The 27,538-nt window shown below is 45.0% G+C and overlaps 1 protein-coding gene across 1 annotated transcript in view; it reads right to left on the minus strand.

Moving 5' to 3' along the window:
• The window catches only part of wdr18 (WD repeat domain 18), a gene marked incomplete at its 5' end in the record, with an annotated part of 249,754 nt that overhangs the window by 39,581 nt on the left and 182,635 nt on the right, over window positions 1-27,538 (minus strand). The gene's annotated exons all lie outside the window — the stretch shown is intronic.

Genomic DNA, 27,538 nt, shown 5'->3' on the forward strand with positions numbered 1-27,538 from the left:
TATTGCAGTTGAATTGATAGATAATTGGTATAGTCACTGTACACGGATATATTTTAGCAATATCTTTGAATATTTCATGCTATACTATTTTATTTCATACTTATCTTGTCTAGCACAGTCTCTGGAGCGTAACAGTAAGAAGCATTTTGTATAAAAGTATTCTGTACTTCTGTATGACAACTATTAAAGAAACTTGAAACTTGAAAACTTCATATTGGACTTAGCTCTGATGACCAATCTCATATTGTATTGTATTTCTGGACTTAGAAAAAGCTGCGGCACCTGCCAGACATGTCTCATTCTCACTGCGTTGCTCGTTGATAGTTCACATCTGAAGTGTTTTTTGAAAAAAGATTTAATGTGTAATGTGCAATTAAAAAAATGCATTCAATAAAAAAAAGCACCTAATAGTCTTTGCGATACAGATCCTGTGTTTTCCTCGACTCTGATGGAGATGCAGTGGAAGGGTTTTATTAAATGCACCGGAAATCAAGACAAAAAAAAACACAGCTGATTTATGTTGCACATAATCTCACACACATCCAAAAAACAGTTTGAATTTTTGGGATGAAAACATTAATTTAGTTCGACAGTTATTGAGAGGAGATATGTTTGATTATGTGATATCATCGGGGACATCCTTGTGTTAATTACGGCTCAATGATGAAAACATAGCAACAGCTTGTCTTATAGGGACTGCTACCTTATCACAAGGACTCAATGTCCCAGATGACATCACTGTATGGCCATATTCAATCAGAATTGTTTTTTGGTGAAGTGTCCCTTTAACCTGTTTTTTTGGTCAACGTCGTCTGTTAATAAGAGACCCCAGAGACATGAGAGCGCTTTGCACAGACAGATTGTTGGACGTCGCAGGGTTTTCATGCAAACTGATCCTGGAGCAGTGGAGCCCCGGAGTCTCTCTCCCCAAAAGATGTGCGAGTGGGCTGTGACTCTGCAAGTAGAACTCTGCCCACGCATGTCCTCGTTGTTTACAGTAGGATGGTGTATATGGGTTCACATAGCCTTTTGCTCAATACTAAAACAACCACCATTTTCACATGCGGACGGCTGGTGATCTGAGGAAGGTTGGTGAACTGAAGGTTGGTGAACTGAGGAAGGCTGGTGAACTGAAGAAGGTTGGTGAACTGAAGGTCGGTGAACTGAAGGTTGGTGAACTGAAGGTTGGTGATCTGAAGGTTGGTGAACTGAAGGTTGGTGATCTGAAGGTTGGTGAACTAAGGAAGGTTGGTGAACTGAAGGTTGGTGAACTGAAGGTTGGTGAACTGAGGAAGGTTGGTGAACTGAAGGTCGGTGAACTGAAGGTCGGTGAACTGAAGGTCGGTGAACTGAAGGTTGGTGAACTGAGGAAGGTTGGTGAACTGAAGGTTGGTGAACTGAGGAAGGTTGGTGAACTGAGGAAGGTTGGTGAACTGAAGGTTGGTGAACTGAGGAAGGTTGGTGAACTGGAGAAGGTTGGTGAACCGAGGAAGGTTGGTGAACTGAAGGTTGGTGAACTGGAGAAGGTTGGTGAACTGAAGGTTGGTGAACTGAGGAAGGTTGGTGAACTGAGGAAGGTTGGTGAACTAGTGAACTGAGGAAGGTTGGTGAACTGAGGAAGGTTGGTGAACTAGTGAACTGAGGAAGGTTGGTGAACTGAGGAAGGTTGGTGAACTAATGAACTGAGGAAGGTTGGTGAACTAGTGAACTGAGGAAGGTTGGTGAACTAGTGAACTGAGGAAGGTTGGTGAACTAGTGAACTGAGGAAGGTTGGTGAACTGAGGAAGGTTGGTGAACTGGAGAACTGTTTCCCATTCAAACTATGTGCCCTAACGAGAGAACACAAAACATTTCTCCCAGAACACAAGACACATCAAGGCAATAATGATCTCCACACAGTGTACAAGTCACTGAAGTACCTGCCAGACCGACTGTGTTCAGCACTCAGACCGGCGGACGCAGGTGGAATCTCCATCAGAAACACAACCCCACTCATCAGAAGTGTGCTGCTCGTAATGAACAACGCTCATTTTCTGTCAATGAACAAACGTTCACTATTTGTTTGTAACCTTTATTTTAACTCGAAGGACATTGAGGTTTCCCTCATTTACAATGACGACGAGTTTACACACACATGAGCAACACAATGAAAATATAAAAAAATAATAGAAGAAACTAAAAACAATTGCAATTTGACAAACAGAGATTTAACACCAGATGTTTAAAAGCAGAAGCAGATGGGAAGACCTCTAACTTTAGGGTTTGTTGAAGAGCGTTCCATGTGTTGGGGGAATCAATAAAAAATGCCGTCTTGCCCAGATACGAACGCGCTTGTGGAACCCTAAGAGTAAGCCAGCTGTTGGATCTGGTCTGATAAGCACCAAGACTCCAATCCAGCAAGGATGATATATAAGGAGGGTGTTTACCACTAATGGCTTTGAAGATGAACAAGTAGTAGTGGTAACTGCGCCTCTGAGAAAGAGAGGGCCAGCCCACCTTTTCATAAAGAATGCAGTGGTGAGTATCATAACTGTCACCAGTGATAAATCTAATAGCGGAATGATATACAGAGTCCAACTTCAATGTAGATGCAGCTGCATGCCTATAGATAACATCACCATAGTCCAATACTGACAAGAATACCACATCTACAACTCTCTTCCTACTGAGCAAAGGGAAGCTAGACCGGTTTCGGAATAGAAAGCCAACCTTCTGCCGAAGCTTGGAGGCGAGGCTGTCAATATGAGTTTTGAATGAGAGCTTCTCATCTAGCCATAGCCCAAGATATTTGTAATCGGTAACGCTCTCTATAGAAGAGCCATCAATAGCAGATATGAGACATTTAGTAAAGTCCACATTTCTAGCTCTTGAGAATATCATACATTTAGTTTTCATCGAGTTAAGGACACGCCTGAGCTGAGAAAGGGTGTCCTGCAATGAATTAAAGGCGAGCTGCAAGTTGACGGTAGCAGCCAGCGGGCTATCCGCAATACAGTAAAGAATAGTGTCATCTGCATACAAATGGGCTTGGCAACCGGTTAGTGAAGAGACTAGCTCATTAATGTAGACAGTAAAAAGTACAGGCCCCAACACCGAACCCTGTGGGACACCTTTTGTAACAGTTAAGAATTCCGAATTGCCATGTGATGATTTTATACATTGGTCAACCCAGACTCTCTAACTCATTAAAATGTTGTTTCCCATCATTTATAATAATGCAAAACACAACCTCTGTCACTGACAGCTTTATAATTGATGAATGGTAGTGCCGATATTGATTGAGGTTTTTCAATCTTTACAATAGTGCATAGCATAACCTCACAGATAACTTTAGTATTCAGAAACTTAGGACATTTAGGAACCTACATTGTGTTATGATTGTATGGATTCATTGTGTGTGTATAATTGTATAGTGATTGATGATGTTCTAGTCATTTATAATCTGGTGTATTGGGGATTATTTTTGTTCCCTTTTGAGTTGAGTATTTATGGATGTCTAGTGTGTACTGATGTATGTATAGGATGCTGCTGCCACCCTTTGACAGGCCATCCATTTCATAGACTTAAATTGTCCACTTCTGCAAACCCATTATCTTGACTACATCTGTGCTGGAAGCAGAGAGGTGCGACAACTTCAGCATAATTTATTGAGGTTAATGTGTCAACGATGGAATGATTTTTATGGTATGCTTTTAACAGAGCCCTGTTCCATCAAGATAGCCTTCTTGGGTAATTGAAAACCCTTAGCAGCCCCCCCTTTTTATTTGTATTTATGTATTTTTGTTATGAGGATATTAATTATGTGCGCTTTAGTGCTCTTCAACTTTTGACCCTGGCAGACTAGCCTTTATTTACTCATTACTGTCCGTCTTCCAACAGGTCTCAAATCACTGCAATAGCCCACCTGTTTGCCACATGGGAAACATCGTCCTGCTGGCATTGGCAGTTAGTTAGGGTTGGGTTATAACCGATTTGATCTGTGAATTGATACCGGTACCCAATGGTACCTTTTTAGGCACTTTAGTCTAAACAAATGTAATCTACCTACCTCAGTTGTAAACAAAAATCCAAACATCAAATTATTTATTTATCACGTGAATCGGTACGCTGTAGTACCGACGTGATTCGGTCGATACCCTTAAAAGTACCGGATTCGGTACCCATCCCTACAGTCAGTATAAAAAAAACTTGAAAAATAAAGATATCTTCTTGCATCCTCTTCACTATGGAGCTCATTCGCCAGAGCGGTGGAGATATTATGTAATATCAAAACGGAATCCACTGCACTTCCACGTCTTTAAAAATCTACAGTGTTTTATATTTACAATTCACTGTGTAAAGACTATTCTGTATACCGTACTTTTTGGACTATAAGCCGCGGCTTTTTTCCCCATTTTTCTACCCTGCGGCTTATATAACGGTGCGGCTAATCTATGGATTTTTACAGCTAACTGGGCTTGCTCCCTCAGCTCTGTTACCGTCAGATCAGGCTCCTAAATCTGCTGCAGCAGTGCACGCCTTGCCCCTCCTCCTCCGCCTCACAGTCGAGCCCTCCTCCTCCCCCTCACAGTCGAGTGCATAGCCAGCAACCAGCCAGACGTTAGCTCCCGGGACGATTAGCCACGTTAGTTTGGCAGCAACCAGCCAGGCAGAGACGTTAGCTCCCGGGACGAATAGCCACGGTAGTTAGCCAGCAACCAGCCAGGCAGAGACGTTAGCTCCCGGGACGATTAGCCACGTTAGTTTGGCAGCAACCAGCCAGGCAGAGACGTTAGCTCCCGGGATGATTAGCCACGTTAGTTAGCCAGCAACCAGCCAGGCAGAGACGTTAGCTCCCGGGACGAGTAGCCATGTTAGTTAGCCAGCAACCAGCCAGGCAGAGACGTTAGCTCCCGGGACGAGTAGCCATGTTAGTTAGCCAGCAACCAGCCAGGCAGCGCCGTTTGCTCCCGGGACGATTAGCCACGTTAGTTAGCCAGCAACCAGCCAGGTACCGACGTTAGCTCCCGGGACGATTGCTACCTAGTGTTGGCTCTATCGTTCCGTGAGCTAACGTTAGTAGCTACCTAGTGTTGGCTAAGTAGCTATCGTTAGTAGCTAGCTACCGTTACTGTTTAAACAAATGTTAATAAATGGGAGCTTCCTCAAACAGCCATCTCTTTCCCGACAATCCACTCTGTGCACAAACCCTTACATATGGTAATTAAACATTAAAACACCTGCGGCTTAGGCGGTTAGGTGGCGTAGCGGAGATTGCGTTCGTCACCAACCCCGGAGCTGTGAGCTGGATTCGCCTGTTCGAATCCAGCTCACAGCTCCGGGGTTGTCACCAGCTTGGCTGGCCGTTCACACTAATACAATTGGCTGTATTAGAGGGTGGGAGAAGCTGGAGGGGTGGGTCCGGGTCGTTGTAAACAGCGACTCCTACAGTTCGGTCGGGGTGCCTGCTAAGCGCGGATAGGACCTGAGTGGGATAGTGTGATCCTCCCACACGCTACACCCTCTCAGGGAGGATCCGCGCTGCCAGGTGAAAAGAAGCGGTTGATTGGCTGGACGTGTGTCGGAGGAAGCACGTGGTAGCCTCCACTCTCCCAGATGATCTGACTGTGGGGGGTAAGTGCGCAGCGACCAGGAAGGGGATTGGGAATTGGCATAACGACTAACATTGGGATGGGGAGGAAAATCGGAGGAAAATGGAGGGGGAAAAAGATAAAAAAAAATAAAATAAAAACACCTGCGGCTTATATATGTACACATCATTCAATTTAGCTGCTGCGGCTTATAGTCAGGTGCGGCTTATAGTGCGAAAATTACGGTAGTGAAGCTATTGTATTCCTTCCACCCCTGTAGCACTCGATTTATATTCTATATTATATTATTATGTGATTGTATTCTATTTATTATTCTCTTATTACTGTATATTATGAGTATAGAAATATGTTTTTTAACTGTTATCAATCCATAATGGTAATGGTGTAACTGACAGGATCACAAACAACAACTCAACAACAAAATAAAAAAAACAAAACTCCATAGGAAGGCAATGGGAATAAAAAGTTCAAATGGGAGAAACAATCTACAAAAACTTCAGTTAATTGAGTACCGTACATTTAAAATGTTTGCCTTTATGTTCCTAAAATGAGCGAACAAGTTCAGTCTCTTCTTGGGTTTTTATAGAATGGGTCACTTGAGGTGGTGTAAATAAAAAATAAAAAATTAAAAACAAGTTGTACCAGCAAGTAAACACAAGAGACTAGGGCTGTACCGAATGTCATTTTTTAACATTCAAAGCTTCTATTGAAGTATTCGAACGAAGCTTTGAATGTCTATATATATATATAATTAAAAAAAAATCATATTTTTAATTTTTTTCAAACTAAATTCTCAATTTGAATAAAGTGATTCATCTGATTAAATTAGTCTTTTTCTTTTATTAAATCAACTTTCTTTATCAGTTTCGTCAACATAAATAATCCAATAAGGGCACGGTTGGTATGAAAGTGATGGTGACGTCTTATAGTATAATATTATAATATTAGTGTAGCCTAATCTTTAACTGCAACTGTGAAGAAAACCCCCATTGGTTTAAACAGATTGAATAGACAGGGGGAAAAAAGAAAGAAAAAAATTTCGAATGTTGATTTAGAATTCGAATGTCAACATTATGATCGAAGCTTCGAAGCATTCGGTACAGCCCTACAACAAGAGACGCATCATCTTCACCCTTCATTTGTCAAACAGACACAGAGTCACAGTGACATGCATAAGATCACACCGAGGAGAAGATCCTGAGTTGCTTCAAGGCACATCGCACAAGGTGGCTGTCAGTCAGTAGTGGACCAGGGGGGTCTCATCCTCACTGCCCCCGCAGTGGCCACTGACCTCTCACCGCCTCCGACTCCCGAGGACTCAATCACGCTGCTTCGCGGCCGCTGATGGTTTTCAACACTCCACAAATCACCGGGGGTTACAGTGCTCCTATATCGATCGAGGCCAGGTGGATATTATTTTCCTGATCGCTGGGTGTACTCGCGGATCCCTTACGCTCACACACTCGTTTCTCACGCGCGCGCGCGTGTGCCCCGCCAGTTACTACCGTGACCGCGGTAATAATGAGCATCGGGACGCTGAGGGCAAAGATGAGAGAGAAACAGTGGGAGACCAGCAACAAAAGGGAACAGCGGAGGGATTTCCATGTATGTACGGTGGATCTCTCGTGTCCCCAAGGGAGGCTTAGACAGTGGGTGCACTTCCGCCCACAGCCTTCTACAATAACTCCCTCTTTCTCTTTTACACACACATCTCCCCCTCTCATACGCACAAACAGCAGTAAAAATGAGTCAGCGACGGCAACGGATACCAAAGCGATTGGCTTGTAAACTATCCCTGGTCGTGCTAAATGTTATTTTCGTTCCAATCAACCTTCCTTTTTTTCCTCTAAAGCTTTTCTTGGAAAAATACTATTATGGCCCGACGGGATTATTAGCCGAGGTCAACCTTGCGCCCATTTGTTCAAAAGTGCATCGCTTGCTGCTAGTCACTACATCTAGTAGAGAGTACAAATAGGTGTTATTTGAATTCACAGCGGTGGGTTTCCCAAAAGCCTCGTCACTTATCACTGAGTGAAATAGTAAACAAATCCCTTACTTATAGCACCATTCTGATGGGAAAGTGTGTACAATAGTAAGTCTTCCTTTTATGTTTATTTTTTTAATGTAATAAAGTATTTGCTACTCAATATTCTTAAGCATAAGAAGTAAAAGCTCAACATAATGTACCAACAGTGTGAGGAGATGTTCTATCCTTGATTCAATACTGTAGCATCTAGGCACATCATCTACATACATCATTTACGTACATCATTTACGTACATCATCTACGTACATCATCTACGTATTGTTTCAATCACAAAACATTAACACAAAAGCCGCCCCCAGCTGTTAAAAAGCGTTCTGTCCAATCCGGGAGTCTAACGTTTTGATTGAGTTTTGGCGTGACTTGTACTAAATGTGGAATATAGTACAGTCAAAGAAGCAAGGCGATGTTTCCACATCAAGGCCTCATTTTGGATCTTCAAAGCTCAGTGTGGCCATGCAGGGCACGGAGCTATCGCGGAGCTAACCGGCTACACAGCTAGCGTTAGCCGCCTCTCAACGTGGTGAAACTAACCGCCTTTTTTTTTTGTCTAGCAAACCGCTTGCAGGAGGGATCTGCCTGAACAGAACACAAAATGAGAGATGGATTAATTAATGCTTTTGGATAATAACAGCGTGATGTCGGGATGATATCCTGCACGCGTCTATACTTCCCGCAAGCAAGTTGTCCTTTTGCGCAATCTGATTGGCCACTGACGTTTCTGGTCATGTGACATGTGCACCAATCGTGGGACGGCAATTTCTTTCGCCGGTTAAGCTTAGGCCCTCTTTCGAAGTTGGTTAAGGTTAGAGTTTGTCTTAGAGCAGGGCGATAGAACGCCAGCCCTGATTCCAAACTCTAACCTTAACCAACTGCGAAAGAGTCGCCTAAGCTTAACCAGTGATAAACTAGGCGGTAGGTAGTTTGCAGGCTGTTAGACACGGAAATAGGGGCAGAACTTGCCGTCCCACGATTGGCGCACATGTCATGACCAGAAACGTCAGTGGCCAATCAGAGCAACGCGGAAGGACAACTTGCTTGTGGGAAGTAGGGCTGGGCGATATAACGATAACGACCTGCAACAGGGCAGTTTTCAAACCAGAGACAGTGGACAGACTTGTGTTTCTTGCCTGCAACTTAAAGTAATGGCTTTGCTCGTCCAAATGACAATACTGACCAAATTCAGATTTCTTTTTCTCTTGTCCATTTATTTCGTTTGCTTTCTAATTTAAAATACAGTTTGAAACCGTCTGTACACAGTAGGCTATGTGTGCTAGCAGAGCTAGACTCCAGTCACGAGTCACAGTGCACATGTGCGGTGGTTTGTCCACCAAAAAAGCGCCAAAAGATAGAAAATAAACTAGCAAAGAATTGCTGCAAAATAAACATACATATGTTAAAAAAAAAATAATAAATAAAAAAAAGAAAAAAAAATCGATAATTATCGATATCGAGAAATATGATAACATTATCATATCGTTATCGCGATATGATTTTTTTCCATATCGCCCAGCCCTAGTGGGAAGTATAGACGCATCCTGCACACATGAGTAGCAGCTCTCGGCCGTCTCAGCAGTTTGTGGACCTGCTAGCAAGTGACCACCTGGGGGGGGGGGGGGGGGGTCTGTGTGCAGCATGTTGTACTGTGGGGGGGGGGGGGGGGGTCTGTGTGCAGCATGTTGTACTGTGGGGGGGGGGGGGGTCTGTGTGCAGCATGTAGTACTGTGGGGGGGGGGGGGGGGGGGGGGGGTCTGTGTGCAGCATGTTGTACTGTGGGGGGGGGGGGGGGGGGTCTGTGTGCAGCATGTTGTACTGGGGGGGGGGGGGGGGGGGTCTGTGTGCAGCATGTTGTACTGTGGGTCTGGGGGGGGGGGGGGGGGTCTGTGTGCAGCATGTTGTACTGGCTGCACTGTGGGTCTGGGGGGGGGGGGGGGGGTCTGTGTGCAGCATGCTGCACTGTGGGTCTGGGGGGGGGGGGGGGGGTCTGTGTGCAGCATGTTGTACTGGCTGTACTGTGGGTCTGGGGGGGGGGGTCTGTGTGCAGCATGCTGCACTGTGGGTCTGGGGGGGGGTCTGTGTGCAGCATGTTGTACTGGCTGCACTGTGGGTCTGTCTGTGTGCAGCATGTTGTACTGGCTGCACTGTGGGTCTGGGGGGGGGGGGGGTCTGTGTGCAGCATGTTGTACTGTGGGTCTGGGGGGGGGGGTCTGTGTGCAGCATGTTGTACTGGCTGCACTGTGGGTCTGGGGGGGGGGGGGGGGGTCTGTGTGCAGCATGTTGTACTGGCTGCACTGTGGGTCTGGGGGGGGGGGGGGGTCTGTGTGCAGCATGTTGTACTGGCTGTACTGTGGGTCTGGGGGGGGGGGGTCTGTGTGCAGCATGCTGCACTGTGGGTCTGGGGGGGGGGGGGGGGGGGTCTGTGTGCAGCATGTTGTACTGGCTGCACTGTGGGTCTGTCTGTGTGCAGCATGTTGTACTGGCTGCACTGTGGGTCTGGGGGGGGGGAGTCTGTGTGCAGCATGTTGTACTGTGGGTCTGGGGGGGGGGGGGGGAGTCTGTGTGCAGCATGTTGTACTGTGGGTCTGGGGGGGGGGGGGGGGGAGTCTGTGTGCAGCATGTTGTACTGTGGGTCTGGGGGGGGGGGGGGGGAGTCTGTGTGCAGCATGTTGTACTGGCTGCACTGTGGGTCTGGGGGGGGGGGGGTCTGACTGGATCTGAACTTCCAAAGTGCATCGCCTTCAAAATCATCATATTTCTCAGATGAATATATATTTCTTTTCAAAGTAACTTGGAACGGCAGGTATTAAATAGTAGTAGTGGAGTAAAACAAAGGATTTTTCTGTGTTGAAATAATATTATACTTTGATATTATAATATAATATATATATATTAGGGCTGACCCCTATTAGTCGACTGGCCAACCTCTTAGTAGAATATATATTAAAAAAAAATATTAAAATTATTAATATATATATATTTTTCTTATCATTCTTTCCAAAAGAAAAGAGGCCTAGAAGCGGGGCTAACGCTAATGCCGCGCATACCAGAGGCTAACTCAAGTTTCAAGTTTCAAGTTTCTTTAATAGTTGTCATACAGAAGTACAGAATACTTTTATACAAAATGCTTCTTACTGTTGCGCTCCAGAGACTGTGCAAGACAAGATAAGTATGAGATAAAATAACATAGTAAAATTAGAAGTAAAAAAAATGAGGTCAGTGTTCAGTTTAGACATATGTACAATGTTCGATGCAGAATAGACGTAGTTACCATACAATATACAATACTGTGCAGTGTACTAATATACAATACTATATAGTGCAAGGCAGAAATGGAGAAATGGGACGAGGTGCAATTTAGGTACAATTCACAGTAGGTGTACGAGTTGTAGTGCAAATCCTTTATCAATAAATATAAAGTGTAAGTGTGTTTGTGTGATCTAAAGTGTGGAGAGTGGGTGCTGCAGTGTGTTGTTTGTTTGAGTGAGTGTGTGCGTGTGGGTGTGTGTGCTGTGTGCATTTGATGGTTGTTGCATAGTGATTATTGTTCGTTTAGCAGCCTGATGGCCTGGGGATAGAAGCTTCTTCTGAGTCTTTCTGTGCTCGCCTTAAGACTCCGGTATCGCTTGCCTGACCGCAGCAGTTCAAAGAGGCAGTTGTTCGGGTGGCTCGAGTCCTTAATAATTCTCTTAGCCTTCCCCTTGCACCGCTTGTTGTAAATGTTCTGGAGGGTGGGAAGCCCCCCTCCAATTGTGCGTTCGGCTGAACGTGTCACTCTTTGTAGTCTGCTACGGTCTTGTGCAGTGCTATTCCCAAACCAGGAGGTGATGTTGCCGGTCAGGATGCTCTCTATTGTACATGAGTAGAAGTTCCTAAGGATCTTCTGACTGACTTGGAACTTCCTTAGGCGCCTGAGGAAGTAGAGGCGTTGTCGTGCCTTCTTCACAACACTGTCAATGTGTGTGGTCCATGTCAAGTCCTCGGATATGTGGGCTCCGAGGTACTTGAAACTGTTCACTCTCTCAACCGGTGCCCCGTCGATGCTGAGGGGGCTGTAGTCCTTGACCCCCGACCTCCTGAAGTCCACAATCATCTCTTTTGTTTTGCTAACGTTCAGGGAGAGGCAGTTCTCCTGACACCACTGTGACAGGTTCTCTACCTCTTCCAGGTAGGCCCTTTCGTCGTTGGCAGAGATCAGGCCCACCACTACTGTGTCATCAGCAAATTTGATGATGGTGTTGTTGTTCCGCTGTGCTACGCAGTCATGTGTGTACAGGGAGTAGAGGAGGGGGCTCAGAACACAGCCCTGGGGGGCCCCTATGTTGAGCGTGATGGATGAGGAGGTGCAGTTGCCGGCTCTTACCACCTGGGGTCTGCCCGTCAGGAAGTCCAAGACCCACTGGCACAGGTCATAGTTCAAGCCCAGGTCCCTGAGCTTGGCTATGAGTTTGGAGGGGACTATGGTATTGAATGCTGAGCTGTAGTCGATGAACAGCATTCTCACATAGTTCCCCTGCCTCTTGTCCAGGTGTGATGCTGCTGTGTGCAGCACATGGGCTATGGCGTCCTCCGTGGACCTGTTGGGGCGATATGCAAATTGCAGAGGGTCCAGGTTGATGGGGAGGGAGGAACAGATGTAGCCCTTCACTAGCTTCTCAAAGCACTTCATGGCTATGGAGGTGAGGGCTACAGGGCGGTAGTCGTTGAGGCAAGCGGGCGTAGATTTTTTGGGTACAGGGATGATGGTGGACTTCTTCAGACAGGTGGGGATGACAGCCTGTTCCAAGGACAGGTTGAAGATGTCAGTGAATACCGGGGCCAGTTGGTCGGCACAGACTTTTAGGACGCGGCCGGGGATGCCGTCCGGTCCTGCTGCCTTCCTGATATTCACTTTTTTAAAGATCCGCCTCACCTCATGCTCTGTTACCCTGAACACTGAGTCTCCATCAGCAGACCCCCCCCCCCCCCCATTGCCATGGTTTGTAGGCTGGTGTTGTTATTCACAGCCTCAAACCTCGCATAGAAGGAATTGAGATCATTTGCTAAGGAGATGTCACTGTTCAGTTTGAGGGGGGTGCCTTTGTAGTCTGTCATTGTTCTGAGGCCCTGCCACATGCCTCTAGAGTCAGCCTGTTCAAACTGAAGTTCAACTTTATCCCTGTAACGCCGTTTTGCCTCTATTACTGCTCTCCTGACGTTGTATCTTGCCATCTTGTGTTCTTCCATGTTGCCTGTTACCAGCCCGGTGTTGTATGCTGATGTGCGCACTTTCAGAGCCTCACGGACGGATTTGTCTACCCAGGGCTTTTGATTTGGGTAGATTTTAATTTTGGTGGAGGGGATTGTTTCTTCTACCAGAGTACAGACAGTCAATCACCGTTTCGGTGTATTCGTTAATATTGGCTGTGTTATCACGGAATACACTCCAGTCTGTGCATCCAAGTGCAGCTTGGAGTGACTCCTCTGACGTCACGGCCCAACGCTTAACCTCTCGCGAGACCACCGGCGTTCGCTTGAGACTTTGTTTGTACTTTGGCAAAAGGAAGATGGCGGCGTGATCGCTTTTACCGAATGGACTAAGAGCCTGTGACTTGTACCCATTCTTAAATTGCGAGTATACATGGTCTAATATGTTCTCGCCTCTGGTGGGACAGGTCACATGCTGATAGAAATTCGGCAACACCTTTTTAAGACGCGCGCTGTTGAAATCACCCAGAACCAAAATGGCAGCGTCAACATTAGCTGTCTGGAGTTTGTTTACCTCGTCGTGAAGTTTTGAAAGTGCCTACGAAAACAGGCACAGAGGCACTGAAAGAGGATTTCACCCGTCTAATGAACACACTAGACTAGACAAATATCAAGATGTATCCATCAGTGGACCAATTGCATGCTTTTGCAGAGGACAAGAAGCCTTCAGTCGACTCCTTCAGACATTAAGCACCCCCCACAGCCAAAATGGAATGATAAAAAATTAAAAATAAATTGTTTTTTTTATTATACTTTTTTTTTTGGTTGTCGACTAACGGCAAATTTTGGCCAATCATAGTCGACCATCCAAATCCTTAGTCGGGGACAGCCCTAATATATATATATATCAGTGGAGGATTCTCTATGACAACACGTTTTTTTTTTTTATCCACTTTTTCTCCCATTTTCTATATTTTTCTCCCATCCCAATTTCGTATCATCCAATTCAACCCTCCCCTGTCACGAACGCTGTTTCTTGCCTCCCACAAGCCGGCTGCAATGTGGACTAAGTCATACATAGCACAAGTCCCCTCCGGTACTTGAGGTAACAGCAGTTGCATCTTTTCACCTGCGCAGCTCGATCTCTCAGTGGCGAGGAGTAACGCGTGGGAGGCTCACGCTGCCCCCGACACTTCCTGATTCTACTGCGCAGGCACACCAACCGACCTGTAGGAGTCGCTGTCCACAACGCCCGATCCCCACCCATCAGTTTCCCACCCCCTAATACGGCCAATGTGTATTAGTACGGACGACCAGCTAAACTGAAAGCAAATGTCGGCATGTCAGCATTTCGTGGCGAGCGCCTTGCCCACTACGCCACGTAGCCGCCCATTCATAATTATTATTAATTTATATATATATATATATATATATATATATATATATATATATATATATATATATATATATATATATATATTATTTATTTTTTTAATAATTTTTTTTTTTTATTAGAAATGTTTTCCTCTGTAAAAAAAATGCCAGTGAAAAAAAAAATCTTCAAACATGGCCAAAAGTGACAGCTCTGAGCTCTTTGGTCAGGGCTGCAGTCAGTCATGGCTAGCTGTCAATCACTAAGTGAAACTAGCACTGCACACAGTGCACAGACAGTTCTTTTCATTCTATAATCCAATCAAAATAGGCTATTTGAGTCATCTAAGCACTGCCTGTGCAGATTTGCCTCAGCGACCCACGAACACGGGTTGAATGATTGACAACCTTCAAATCCAATCAGAGATTGCTGCATTGCACACAGTCAAAACAGTCCGGTCAGGTGCGCTGTCACCTAATATGTTTTCATCTGGTCAGGTCCGCTGTCACCTAATGTTAATATGTTTTCATCCGTGTCCACTGACCACTGACACAGTGGGGGATGTTTTAAAAATATAATTTAATATATAATATAATAATTTGTACTTCACCTAAAAATTTGGTCAGCAGCCTCCACTGATATATATATATATATACATATAGTATAGTAGAGTAAAGGTAGAGTTCTTAAAGATGCCACATGAAGGATTTCGGCATAGAGTACAATATCATAGAAAGTAAAAGAAAAAAATATAATCCCTGCCCTGGTTGTTATTTCCCTGGTTGCTCTCTATGCTCTACCGACGTAAACTGGAAGCAGGAAACCTTATGAGGCTGTTGCCATGTTCTTACATACAGTATCTGAAGGGACATGGAGTGAGCTAAGAGGATCTGTTTGCCAGTTGGTGATGTTAAGAGCTTTAAATCAGCTACACAGGGCCAGGCTTGTAGCACTAACACGAGACCAGGAGAAAGTGAGCAATTTGGCTCCATCTACATTATTGAACATATTGGAAAAGACCGCAAGGGACTCGGAACAGACGCTGTAAATCTTCCCGACGGCGCGGCTTTGGGTCGAACGGCTTGTAGGAATCACAGGTGTTTTGGTCGGTGAAGAGACACCTCAGAACACCATACATACAGACGCAAGAAGTGGACGTATGTGGCACGGTGGTGTAGTGGTCAACACGGTCGCCTCACAGCAAGAAGGTCCTGGGTCATTTTAGCATGTTCTCCCCCGGTGATCGCAAGGGTTTCCCCTCCCGAAAAATAAATAAACCCAATGGAAGAACATGCGGAACAGATCGCTAACGCCGTTGTGTCCCTGACGAAGACGGACGGCAGCGGCCCCACGCCGCAACCTATGTCTGCTCCCGGCTGCCCTTGGGGACCGATGACGGGATGAGTCGAGCACAGAGGCAAACGTTTATCGGCGACCCAAAAGAGAATACATGTCACAGTGTGTTGCTGCATGACTACGTTGCAATGTGTGCTAAGAATAAAGACGTCTTCAAGTCCAGTCTAATCTTTAATCTTAAACTAAATCTAAAACACACCAAACCTCATAACACTGGAATACGACGTTCCGAGCCAAATCTACGTCGCCACTCTCAATGCTTTAATTCCGTTCTCGAGAAAAAACTGAAACGTTTCATTTCGGCACACAAAAACAAAAAAGGTGGAAAAGTTAATCAATTGGCTGATCACACCTCCCCTTCAAATGTTTAAATCAGCAGCTCTATCGACAGAGGGAGGGGGAGGGGAGACACCGTTCCTCATCAGCCTGGTGGGATTACTGCCGGAGCCATTTCACGCCGAGGGGGCTTCAAATGGGGAGGAAATAAAACAAATATCGCTCCTCAGACCACGTACAGTAGGTGCGGAGCAGGCCACTTTCAACCGTTAAATGGCTTCATACTAAATCCTTCCTCAGTGGCAAGTTTTGCTCATACACTCGACTACTAAGCCTGACATTTTCCACTGAAAACAGACCCAGAACTGTTGTCTAAAGCAGTGGTTCCCAAAGTCGGGGTCGCGACCCAAAGGTGGGCCGCGAGCAGCCACGGATGGGCCGCGAGATGATTTAAAAAAAATTAAAAAAAAAATAAAAAAAAAATAAATAAAAACATTTATTTTATTTTTTATTTTTTATATTTTTTATTTTTTTATTAAATTTTTTTTTGTCAGGCCACTGAACTTAGAAGCAGGCCAGGACAGTGTTTCTAGTTGTATTCAAAAATTCTATTCTATTGTATTCTAAAATGTGACTATATGGTTTTATATTAACTTAATAAATAAACAAAAACTAAAAATCTACTTATTTCAACGAACATTTCAAACTAAATAACAGATTATGCACATAAAACGCTGAAAACAACCGAAGCAACAATAGTATTTTAATGAGGCTATTATTATTATCATTATTATTTTGCAACAAGTTAGCCCTCTCATAAATAGCACATATAAATGAATAACTAACTTGAACTAACTTAATAGGATTGAAGTGATATTTGGCTTAAAAAATCGGTCGCCTGGCAAAAAAATAAAATAAAAAAGCCAGACGATGTGCATTGGGCCGCGGCTCTCTGACGCCTTATTTTCTGGGCCCCGGCCTGAAAAGTTTGGGAACCCCTGGTCTAAAGGCCTCTGCATGCTACAGAAACTTCAGAGCAACTGCAACACAACATCGGCGCGATTTCAGCGCGGTTGTTTTAGAGGGTCTTGTAGACTGTGTTGCTTGGACGTTGCGTACATGTCCCCAGAATCTAATCTGAACAACCGTTGATATTGCGTAGCAGTGATTGGTTGGTTAGCGAATGGGGGCGGGGCTGTCATAGAATAATATTAGTCCCGCAGAGAATAATATCCTCCATTGTTGAAGCCAGCGTTGACGCTAAATAATCAGCGTCACATAGCTCGCCTTTTTCTGAAAACCCAAGCACATATTGTTCCATAGCATACGCCTTCAGTTGATCATGACAAATCCTCTCTTACCTTGACGATTAAAAAGCCTCCATAATTTAGTAAATAAAGCTGTAGCCAGCCAGCTAGCATTGGGTCTATTCAAAATGCTATCCACATTAGCTACATAGCTAACCAAGTAAATACAATGGTATCCGTCCTGGGGTAACGTTAAATACAACGTTTGCTAGTCGAAATGACTGGACACACACAGGGACAAGTTAAACATCAATCAATTAATTTATTCCAATAGGTAGTTTGAGCTGCATGTGAGCCGAGGTCCTCTCCATTGGAAACTAATGATGTTACGGTAACGTTAGCTCGAAAAGCACAGAAAGTTAAGCTGCTAGCAACAGACACTATAACACTTCCGGTCGGGGGTTTTCAAAATAAAAGAGCGACGTCTAAAATCACCGGAAATACGTTTATTTTGTACATTATCTAAAGTTAACACGAACCTAAACTAACTTTAGTTAAACTAACTTTGCGCGTCGATGTTGCAGAAGCATAAAGGCAGAGTGTCTAAAACACCGTTGCTTTGTCGATGTTGTGTTGCAGTTGCTTTGAAGTTTCTGTAGCATGCAGAGGCCTTAAGGCTGAGACCACTGTGAAATCGATAAGTGCCGTCACTTATCGTTTTTTTTGCATATGTAAAAAAATATGTATAATAATTAAAATACTTTAAAAAAAATACAAATTATTTAACGTTAGTGTGTGCGTGTGTGTGTGTGTGTGTGTGTGTGCGTGTGCGTGTGCGTGTGTGTGTGTGTGTGTGTGTGTGTGTTGCCAGTAGCGATCAGGAAGATGCCGTCTGAAGTGTGGCAACATTTAGAGAAGTTGGAGGGCAATAAACGTGTTGTTTGCAACGTATGTAAAGCGAAACTACCGTGTTCAGGTAACACTACCAATTTACGCGATCATTTGATTATTTTCTTTAATTTATGTATATTAAAAAAAAATATCGGCATATCGTCTCAGCCTTAGTTCAGTCTAATGTGCTTTAGTTGAGAGTCTCTCCCTCCCTCTCTCTCTCTCTCTCTCTCTCTCCCTCCCTGGCTCGCATAGATTGAATTCACTTAGATAAGCTCATGGGTCAATTCTACATGCTGCATAACTAATTCCCTATTTCACAAACCACTCGGGATACATACTGTATGAACAGCCTTCCATCGACGACTGAGGGAATTGTGTCACACTGTTATCGACAAACTTATTGACAAAAAAACGTCTGATGCTCTAATTAAAAAGCCAGGTCCTCGTTTGCATGTTGTTGTTGTTCCAGATCATTATTAGCGAGGTAGCGAGCGGAACAGGTGCGTGAAGGGCATGAGCCGTGACGTGTACGTGTCATGGCCTCTAGAACAGCTGTCAAATGACGCTTTTTCAATTTTAGAATTCCAATAACTTGGGACTCAAACATCCTCCCTTCTTAACCTTTCATAAAAAGGTGTTATTTAAACATCTGCAATGTTAAAATTTAGAAAAGAATATACAGGAGAAAAGGTTAGATGCTGTTTAACCGTCGACTGTGGTGGTTTTCGGTTATAGGAGTTCTCTGGAAAGGCGCCATGACAGTCCTCCTCCGAGTGAACGAGTGACGGGAGGGGTGGGGGGAGGGGTGACGGGAGGGGTGGGGGGTGGGGGGAGGGGTCGCTGAGCGCTCAGAGGATGACTACTGTCATGGTGCCTTTCCACCACCTTGTCTCCCTGTGCTGGAATCTGTGCTCGCGCTTCGTTTAGCTTTTTCCATCTCACCCGTGCAGAACAGCGCCTACCCGTTGCCAATTTGGGCGCTGCTCTGGGGCGGGTACTATTGTGCCATTGGTGAAATTCGATACTGCAGACTTTTGGTTAGTTGATGGAACTCATTACAAAATATGGTCTGTGGCAACACTTTACGGTCAACCTTGTGGAAAGGTTTAGTGGAACTCATTAAGAAATTGATCAATCTAGTGATCTATGCACAAAGACAATAACTTTTCTCTACAGCACATGTCATTAGTTGCATCAATATTGTGCTGTCAGAACAGTTTCATGTTTGTCTAAAGTTAGCTATTTTAGCACGCCCATCTTGTTATCACCAAGTAAATGAGTTTAAATGTGTGATTAGGGAACTGGATTCAAACCGGTCTCACTAATTTAAAAAAATAATGATCTCATAATTATCTACAGGAGGGCGGCTAAGTGGCGCAGTGGGCAAGGCGCTCGCCACTAATGCAGGAGATGCTGGGTTCGAGCCCAGCTCTCTGCGTTGCTTCCGGCTTGGCCAGTCGTCATATAATTGGCAGTATTAGGGGGTGGGAAAGCCGGTGGGTGGGGATTGGACGTTGTGGACAGCGACTCCTACAGGTCGGTTGGTGCTCCTGTACAGCAGAATCAGGAAGTATCGGGGGCAGCGTGTCCCTCCCACGCGTTACTCCTCGCCATGAGAGATCGCGCTGTGCAGGTGAAAAGATGCGCCGGCTGCCTCCTCGTGTACCGGAGGGGACACGTGATGCAAGGCTTGGTCCTCACTGCAGCCGACCAGTGGGAGACATGGTCTAACAACGTTCGAGACAGGGGAGGGTAGAATTGGATAATACAAAATTGGGATGGGAGAAAAATAGAAAATGGGGAGAAAAAGTTGATAAAAAAAAATATTATCTACAGGAGCCGTCTAGGGGGAGATAATGTCATCGGTTTCATCTGTCCGTGCGTGTGTGTGTGTGTGAGAGTCAGTCTGTCTGCAGATAATCTCGCACTCTACGGGCGTGATCAGCACGGAACAGTGCTCATAGGCTGTCGGACGGCAAGGGACCCGGATTCTGGTCGATTCTTATTTTAATTCATTTTGATCATTGTCCTCTACTGCCATCATGAAACAAAACTTTACATTTTCACATTAGTATAACTAACGGCTTTCATCAAAAACTATTTTCACATTCGTGGTGCACATTCATGATCCCAAGAGGAAGAATCATATTGATGTTGGTGATCCTATGACCGTTCATCTAGTGCCACAAACGGGCCAAACATTTATTACTTAAATTGTGTGTCTCCTGATCCGATTTCCACCCAAATATGTGACTCGACGTGACCAAACCCGATTTGATCCGGTGAGAAACAAGTGCCAGAAAAGGAACAATTGTCTTGCTCTTCAGAAAATCGAAAAAATCGAAATCTGTTTTTTTTTTTTACATCTTTGAAATGTCAATAATGTGTTCTCTTATTTGCTCTTATTTGCAAACTTAAATACAACTTGTAAATGAGGTAATTATTGTTATATAGTTCGACAGGCAACATCACCTCCTGGTTTGGGAATAGCACTGCACAAGACCAAAGCAGACTACAAAGAGTGACACGTTCAGCCGAACGCACAATTGGAGGGGGGCTCCCCACCCTCCAGAACATTTACTACAAGCGTTGCAAGGGCAAGGCTAAGAGAATCATTAAAGACTCCAGTCACCCGAACAACTGCCTCTTTGAACTGCTGCGGTCAGGCAAGCGATACAGGAGTCTCAAGGCGAGCACAGAAAGACTCAAAAGAAGCTTCTATCCCCAGGCCATCAGGCTACTAAACGAACAATGAATGAACACTACACAACAACAACCACCAAACGCACATAGCACACACATCCACACGCACACACTCACTTTAAACAAACACACTGTAGCACCCACTCCACACACTTATAGCACACACCCACTTTAAACAAACACACTGTAGCACCCACTCCCCACACTTTATATTTATGGATGAAGGATTGCACTACAACTCGTACACCTTACTGTAAATTGTACCTAAAATTGTACCTCATCCCATTTCTGCTTTGCACTAGATAGTACTGTACATTAGTACACTGCATAGTATTGTGTATTGTATATTATATGGTAACTCAGAACATTGTACATATGTCTATACCGAACACTGTGACCTCATTTTCTTCTTCTAAATTCATGCTATATTATGTTATTATGTTATTTGATACTATCTTGTCTAGCACAGTCTCTGGAGCGTAACAGTAAGAAGCATTTTGTATGAAAGTATTCTGTACTTCTGTATGACAACTATTAAAGAACTTGAACTTGAACTTGACAGTATTGTCTCGCAATACTGTGGAAAAACTACAGGTGAGGGGATTTACGGTGTGGGTCTGTCAGCTTAACAGGTACGAGGTGTTGAAACACACAGCCAAACGCTCTCCTTTCTTAGCAGGGAGAAGAACAATGTTTATACACTTTATCTTAATGTTATAAGTTATAGCAACGCAACAAACGCAGTGTCCTGTCCATATAAAAAAGTAGAGTTGTTCCGATACCGATACTGGTATCGGAAAAGCCGCCGATACTGGCTAAAATGCTGGTATCGGTATCGGCGAGTACCCTCTAATGCTGCGCTCCGATACCATATGACGTAATTTATCAACAACACTGTGGTCTGTTGAGTAAGCATTATAAAACAAACGTGTGCTTAATCGATTAAAGTGTCAATGCCATTTGTCATTTTAACAGCAGATACTTTCTTAAATGTCATCGTCCCGACAGAGCGGTGTTGACGGCGAGCTCATGGGTTCGCTTGGTGGCTGGTGTTATTAGCATTGAACGGCTAACCGAAAGCTAGCTTTAACATTACCTTGGCTAAAGTTGGGGCTATTCATATAATCCAGCAATAATGGCTGCAGACCTGCAAGCAAAGTACAGCAAGTTGGCAAAGGAGTATTCCAAGTTAAATCACAATGTCACCAGTAACGTTACAGTCTTCTATGGTCTTCCCATATACCGGTAGCTCATGCTAGCTAACGGTAACGTTGTCATTGCACAATTGCACGTCGCGTACACAATTAATGACATGTTGCGGACAGCCATATCGGCGACAATGTTTAGCTTTTAGTGCCAAATGATAAGAGTCTGAGGCGGAGTCTCAAAAGAGAATGTTGAATATTTATTGTGCAAAAATCAAAACAGATCCGACTGCTACTGAACGGAGCCTTGTAGACAGACTGAGTAGGGTATATCTGCAGAGCCAGTGGGTAGCGAGTGCAGCAACGTATAATGTCCGTGTGGATCATTGGAGTAGGGTATATCTGCAGTGCTGAAGCCCCATACTCATTGATTAATGATACTAATACAAATCTATACAATCACCTGTTGTTGAATAAATACCATTACTTTCTAGTTATGACTAAAAAACAGTATATATAAAACAGTATTTGTTAAAAAAAAAATATATATATTATATTTATAAAAAATTTATATAATATCGTTTTTTTTTTTTTTTATGTATGCACTGGTATCGGATAAGTATCGGTATCGGCCGATACCCAAAGCTTAGGTATCGGAATCGGATCGGAAAGGAAAAAATGGTATCGGAACATCTCTATAAAAAAGATTAAAAAAAAACGCGAGTCCGCGCGGGTGTATCGTCATTAAATTAAACAACATTAAAACACATTTAGAATGTCACGAATTTGATGAGCGAACGAATTTAATTCGAGTGAATTTATTGCAACCTAATGGTATAAGAAGTAAATTCATTCAATAGGGAAACTCAAAGAAAATAACAAACAAGTTATTATTATTATAGGACGCGTTGGTTGTTGTTGTAGACGAACGCGCGCTGGCAATTCATTTGATGACAAGACAAACGTCTTTCTGGGTCTGCATCCCCTTAACAATTGTGTGTATTGAGCTGTACTGTATTATTGCAACTTGGCTTGAATCCGCAGCAATAAGCCAGATAAACAAAATTGTATTAACGCGCCTCGTTAAATCCTCCGCTGTTTCCTCTCTCTCAGTGCTCCACTGTCCGGCTGGCTGCTCTGCCTGTCTGTCTGGCTACTCTGATCCAATCACATTCAGCATTTCTCCCCCCCCACCCACAGTCTGCGAATCAGAGCAGAGTAGGGCGGGTTTTCACGGAATGGAAACAGTCTCTTTGCTTGTGAAGAGTGGCAGAACCAAAACAGTTATTTTGATGCAGCCTTTCCTTGCTGGTGTTTGTGAGGTTTAGTGAGTTAACAGAAGGTTAACCTTTCACTACCACACTACAGAAGGTTAACCCTTTCACTGCAACACTACAGAAGGTTAACCCTTTCACTGCCACACTACAGAAGGTTAACCTTTCACTACCACACTACAGAAGGTTAACCCTTTCACTGCCACACTACAGAAGGTTAACTTGATTGATTGATTGAAAACTTTATTAACAGATTGCAGAATGGGTACAATACAGTACAGCTCAATACACACAATTGTTAAGGGGATGCAGACCAGAGAAAGACTTTCATCTTGTTTACATCAGGATCCCCCATTTTCAATTCATCATAGAAAATAATGTTATGAATGCCCGAAAACATTTGTGATGTCACAGTATGATGTCATAATCAAACATTCTAGAACATTTGTGTATCTATTCAACAATTCTCTCACAGCTACAGAAGGTTAACCCTTTCACTGCCACACTACAGAAGGTTAACCTTTAAATCTAAACATCTAAATGCTTATTGATGTAGCCTTTCCTTCAGCCAATACCTTGACCCCCAACATTACATGGCTTATGTGAGGCTTCCAACAAACCTTTCACTACCACACTACAGACGGTTAACCCTTTCACTACCACACTACAGAAGGTTAACCTTTCCTTATAATACATTTACATTTAGTAATTTAGCTTTTAGACTTACAAGGCAAATACTTCAACTGCCACAACAACTTGCCACAAGACAGAGTCATTGCCATAACAAAAGAGCCTGATGCAAGGTGTTAATGTCCCCAGAGAGAGGGGGGCCATGGAATACAATGCATTCTGGGTAGGGTTGTAGTTGATTAAATCACAGGTGTGAACCTCTCCACAAGTTCGAAGACCATTCATCTCTGAATGCGTTTACTGATATCTCCATGATTCATAGGATGTAGCTTGAAAAATATCCCACCAAAATGTTCAAGTGATGGCTTATTTTTAAGGTATGAATCTGTACTTTCACAATATGTAAAAAAAAAAAATTGGACCTTACCTCAACAAGTCCCGTGCCCCCATGCCCAGTCACATATATTTGCTTTACCATGTAATAGTGTAATAGTTTGTAATAGTGTCATAGTGCAACGGTATGTACCAGTGTAACGTGGAGGCTACTGGAGAAGGAATGGGTGGCTGCCGCCTGGCGGACATTTGCTCTCTACAGGGCGCACCTTTCTAGCTGAAGAAGTGACAAGACCGGCAGGATAACACGTGTGAACAGAACCACAAAAGGGAAGCTTTGTGGAGTAAACTGCTGATGGGTTGTGAATTTGCTTCAGGTGGCTTATCTGAGATACGGCAGTCGGAACATTATGTGACGAGTCATGGGGTTCAGTGGTTAAGAAGATTAATCAAAGGAGTACGAGAGAAAGGGTACGGTGGTGGAACGGGAAGGCACTGGACAGGCACAGGGTTTTGCTGCACGAGGCTCGATGGGGAAGGCGAGCTTATTCCCTGGGCTTGACGAGTGTGAAGGCCCCGATCAGAACCGCAGCCGCATTCAATCACGTCTCCGCGCCGGGAGAACCGCCGCCCCTCACGTGCCAATTTTGTCTCGTCTTCCAGCCAACAGGGTGGAATTGAATAATCGCATCGTGTCATGAGGCATCTCAACTGGAGCGGCTGTACGAGAGAGAGAGGGGCAGCAGAGAGAGACATAGAGAGAGAGAGAGGGGGAACAGAGAGAGACATAGAGAGAGAGAGGGGGAACAGAGAGACTGTGAAAGAGAGAGGGGGAACAGAGAGACTGTGAAAGAGAGGGGGGCAGCAGATAGAGACATAGAGAGAGAGAGGGGCAGCGGAGAGAGACATAGAGAGAGAGGGGAGGGGAACAGAGAGACTGTGAAAAAGAGGGGGGGAACAGAGAGAGACTGTGAAAGAGAGAGGGGGAACAGAGAGACTGTGAAAGAGAGAGGGGGAACAGAGAGACTGTGAAAGAGAGAGGGGGAACAGAGAGAGACTGTGAAAGAGAGAGGGGGAACAGAGAGAGACTGTGAAAGAGAGAGGGGGAACAGAGAGACTGTGAAAGAGAGAGTGGGAACAGAGAGAGACTGTGAAAGAGAGAGGGGGAACAGAGAGAGACTGTGAAAGAGAGAGGGGGAACAGAGAGAGACTGTGAAAGAGAGAGGGGGAACAGAGAGACTGTGAAAGAGAGAGGGGGAACAGAGAGAGACTGTGAAAGAGAGAGGGGGAACAGAGAGACTGTGAAAGAGAGAGGGGGAACAGAGAGACTGTGAAAGAGAGAGGGGGAACAGAGAGAGACTGTGAAAGAGAGAGGGGGAACAGAGAGAGACTGTGAAAGAGAGAGGGGGAACAGAGAGACTGTGAAAGAGAGAGCGGGAACAGAGAGAGACTGTGAAAGAGAGAGGGGGAACAGAGAGAGACTGTGAAAGAGAGAGGGGGAACAGAGAGAATGTGAAAGAGAGAGGGGGAACAGAGAGAGACTGTGAAAGAGAGAGAGGGAACAGAGAGACTGTGAAAGAGAGAGGGGGAACAGAGAGAGACTGTGAAAGAGAGAGGGGGAACAGAGAGAGACTGTGAAAGAGAGAGGGGGAACAGAGAGAGACTGTGAAAGAGAGAGGGGGAACAGAGAGACTGTGAAAGAGAGAGGGGGAACAGAGAGAGACTGTGAAAGAGAGAGGGGGAACAGAGAGAGACTGTGAAAGAGAGGGGGAACAGAGAGAGACTGTGAAAGAGAGAGGGAACAGAGAGAGACTGTGAAAGAGAGAGGGGGAACAGAGAGACTGTGAAAGAGAGAGGGGGAACAGAGAGAGACTGTGGAAGAGAGGGGGAACAGAGAGAGACTGTGAAAGAGAGAGGGAACAGAGAGAGACTGTGAAAGAGAGGGGGAACAGAGAGAGACTGTGAAAGAGAGAGGGGGAACAGAGAGACAGAGAGAGAGAGAGAGAGAGAGAGAGAGAGAGAGAGAGAGAGAGAGAGAGAGAGAGAGAGAGAGAGAGAGGGGAACAGAGAGAGACTGTGAAAGAGAGAGGGGGAACAGAGAGAGACTGTGAAAAAGAGAGGGGGAACAGAGAGAGACTGTGAAAGAGAGAGGGGGAACAGAGAGACTGTGAAAGAGAGGGGGAACAGAGAGACTGTGAAAGAGAGAGGGGGAACAGAGAGAGACAGTGAAAGAGAGAGGGGGACAGAGAGAGACTGTGAAAGAGAGAGGGGGAACAGAGAGAGACTGTGAAAGAGAGAGGGGGAACAGAGAGAGACTGTGAAAGAGAGAGGGGGACAGAGAGACTGTGAAAGAGAGGGGGGGAACAGAGAGACTGTGAAAGAGAGAGGGGGAACAGAGAGACTGTGAAAGAGAGAGGGGGAACAGAGAGAGACAGTGAAAGAGAGAGGGGGACAGAGAGAGACTGTGAAAGAGAGAGGGGGAACAGAGAGAGACTGTGAAAGAGAGAGGGGGAACAGAGAGACTGTGAAAGAGAGAGGGGGAACAGAGAGAGACAGTGAAAGAGAGAGGGGGACAGAGAGAGACTGTGAAAGAGAGAGGGGGAACAGAGAGAGACTGTGAAAGAGAGAGGGGGAACAGAGAGACTGTGAAAGAGAGGGGGGGAACAGAGAGACTGTGAAAGAGAGAGGGGGAACAGAGAGAGACTGTGAAAGAGAGAGGGGAGACAGAGAGAGACTGTGAAAGAGAGAGGGGGAACAGAGAGAGACTGTGAAAGAGAGAGGGGGAACAGAGAGACTGTGAAAGAGAGAGGGGGAACAGAGAGAGACAGTGAAAGAGAGAGGGGGACAGAGAGAGACTGTGAAAGAGAGAGGGGGAACAGAGAGAGACTGTGAAAGAGAGAGGGGGAACAGAGAGACTGTGAAAGAGAGGGGGGGAACAGAGAGACTGTGAAAGAGAGAGGGGGAACAGAGAGACTGTGAAAGAGAGAGGGGGAACAGAGAGAGACAGTGAAAGAGAGAGGGGGACAGAGAGAGACTGTGAAAGAGAGAGGGGGAACAGAGAGAGACTGTGAAAGAGAGAGGGGGAACAGAGAGACTGTGAAAGAGAGGGGGGGAACAGAGAGACTGTGAAAGAGAGAGGGGGAACAGAGAGAGACTGTGAAAGAGAGAGGGGAGACAGAGAGAGACTGTGAAAGAGAGAGGGGGAACAGAGAGACTGTGAAAGAGAGAGGGGGAACAGAGAGAGACTGTGAAAGAGAGAGGTGGAACAGAGAGACTGTGAAAGAGAGGGGGAACAGAGAGAGACTGTGAAAGAGAGAGGGGGAACAGAGAGCGACTGTGAAAGAGAGAGGGGGAACAGAGAGACTGTGAAAGAGAGGGGGAACAGAGAGACTGTGAAAGAGAGGGGGAACAGAGATAGACTGTGAAAGAGAGAGGGGGAACAGAGAGATACTGTGAAAGAGAGGGGGAAAAGAGAGACTGTGAAAGAGA

The sequence above is a fragment of the Notolepis coatsorum genome (genome assembly GCF_963971535.1).
Source record: "Notolepis coatsorum genome assembly, chromosome: 3".
NCBI classification, from domain to species: domain Eukaryota; kingdom Metazoa; phylum Chordata; class Actinopteri; order Aulopiformes; family Paralepididae; genus Notolepis; species Notolepis coatsorum.